Below are 2,556 nucleotides of genomic sequence, written 5' to 3'. Positions count from 1 at the left end.
TACCAAGATCTTTATCAATTTTAACACAAGTTTTGCTTGTTAGCATTGGGAAAAATGTAGCAGGCAGGTTTCATTTGAAGGGCCTATTTCCTGCCCTTGCAAAATGAGCACACTGTGTGGTAATCTTAATAGGAAGTTGGCGCAGGCAGCTTCCACTTTTACCAAGACAACCCTACCAAGCACGCGTCCACGTTAGGCCTTGATGAATTGGAGTTCTTTACCAGCTTCTTTTTTCGTGTGGTCACGTCTATATCGGACAAACCAGTCGCTAAACCCATTCCGCGACCATGTACAAAGTGCGACTGTTGGACGCATTTCTACTTCGCTAATACGTACAACCCTCAACAACCACAAACAAAGTTACAAATTGTACACCTCGTATTTAGGAACACATTACTGCAAGCGTTTTGTGAATTCATGTCAATTGTCGTGCCTGAGATATATGACATTCCTTGTAGTATGCAAATTTGGCTCTTGTAAGATGTTGTCCGATGCATTGCCAGAAGAGTCTACAATAAATATTGCCATGTTTTCTGCGTAGCGCATGGAGAGGTTGCATCAGTCAAGCTGCTGTTACGGATATTTCATCCCGTCTTTCTTTCCAATTATATGCACCGGCCTTTGTATGTACAGCGTGCGCTACATAACTTGTGTAAATATATTAAAATATACGAGTGTCAGGTTCGTCCATAGAACCAAGGTGAAGTTGCTTGCCACCGCTTTGGGAAAACCAGAGTATTTTATATTGCAAATAAATTATCAGTTGTAGTAATTATTTTACTTAAATGATAGAACCAGAGCAAAATTGTCAGTCAGGAATTTGTTGACAATCATGAAAAATTCGCGGTCTTATCTGTTTCTATGTTACTACTCGGGGTAAGCAACGTGATACTCGTTTATTCTTTTTAATTTTGCCACATGTTACATGGAATACGCTGTCTACGGGAAACAACTTCTCATGACCCACTGCTTTTTTTTCTACCTGGAAGAAATAGTGGATTTGTATGCGAAAAATATAATATAGGCTGAGGGGGCACTGTGTAAAAATTAGGGTTTTGGTTAAGCAAATGATTGTTTCAATTGTTTGAAGGCAAGAGCTGCGAAGACAGAAACAAATATTATGATGCTTCTTCAAGATAAGCTAGAAATTCAGGCTTTTGAAATAATAGTACGGGGAGGAAAAGTTATCTTCAAGGTATTATATGGCAACTCATCAAAACGTTTGGTTGGTACACGCCAAGCGCGACGTATGCAGGAAACGATAAATTGAAGTCCTGCCAGTATATCTAAGTGCGTCGTTTAGTGTACCCTCAGATCTGTGAAAAGAGAAATAAAATGTATACATGTTTACACCAAGGATGAAACTCCCCTAGATGGAAAGGCAGGATAAACGGAACAAGGGTACCAAATTTGGTTGGCCCTCAAACTCACAAACTTTCCAAAACGTCGGGTAAACGAAAGACGTTTCTGGTCACATTGGCTAAATGACACAAGAAGCGAAACTGCCACCTCTATGATCGGCTATTATAAGGCATATGAAACTGGAAAAGTATGATAAACATAGTAAATTGTAACGCTAAATACTCAAGCAATCAATTGCAGGTTGCAGTTCCGGAGGTGCGCAAGTTTCAGAAGTGTTTCTACCAAGAGGGCTTGGCTAGGCATGTGATCACTTAGTCGGATGTCAACAGAGTCGAAAGGGAACAATTCTACAGTCAGCTAGCCTGGACTGTTTAGTACACTCCACAGAAATATGGAGCTTTCGCGCATGGACATGTGCATGGCATAAAAGATGCAAAGCGTTGTTCAAATCTGGGAACAAAAACGTCTTGTTTTTTCATCATAGTACATTCAAAGCAGTATGCATTTTCCAAACAATTATTGTTGCATTTACTCCGCTCCAACTTTACGAAACTGCTGATCAACAACACTTTCTCCTGGCCCTTCGAGCTCCGGTTAGGTGAATTCTACTGTGTCTTGCGATGGTAGCATTAACACCCGTGTGCACTACCATGGTTTATTGTACCTTTGTTATTCACAACATTGGGATTTTTCGCGTTGATTCAAACTCTCCTGCATGAAAGATATTTTAGGTGCATGTTTACAGAGAAACTATGTCTACAAATGTTATGGCAATGTGAGTGCCCTGAATTTCTACGAACTTCTTTTGAAAGTTTCAAAAGAATAATCACTATAACTAATAAAACTCCTTACCAACGTGATATTGTACCCACCCCTGTGTGTACCAACATGTTTTTCTACAATCCCGCTAAGTGGTTGACAGTATCTTGAAAACGTGTTAATAATTGTAAGTGCACGGCTTCTTGCCTACATTCAATGTGACCACCCGTCGCTTGTACTCATATCTTCTGCATGGTTTGCGTGAATGTCACTCCTGAGCCCACGACTTAACACACGGGAATGCGAACACAACAAAGCGTGTATTCGCTCGCAGCGTTGCGGCTTTGAAAATACTCAGAAAGAAAAGGTCAACCGCAAGATGGCAGAGCTAAGTCTACGCAGATAACATTTGCCATGATATTTCGAAATAGCGTG

The sequence above is a fragment of the Dermacentor andersoni genome, chromosome 7, assembly GCF_023375885.2.
Source record: "Dermacentor andersoni chromosome 7, qqDerAnde1_hic_scaffold, whole genome shotgun sequence".
Classification (NCBI taxonomy): domain Eukaryota; kingdom Metazoa; phylum Arthropoda; class Arachnida; order Ixodida; family Ixodidae; genus Dermacentor; species Dermacentor andersoni.
This window is presented reverse-complemented; position numbering follows the sequence as displayed.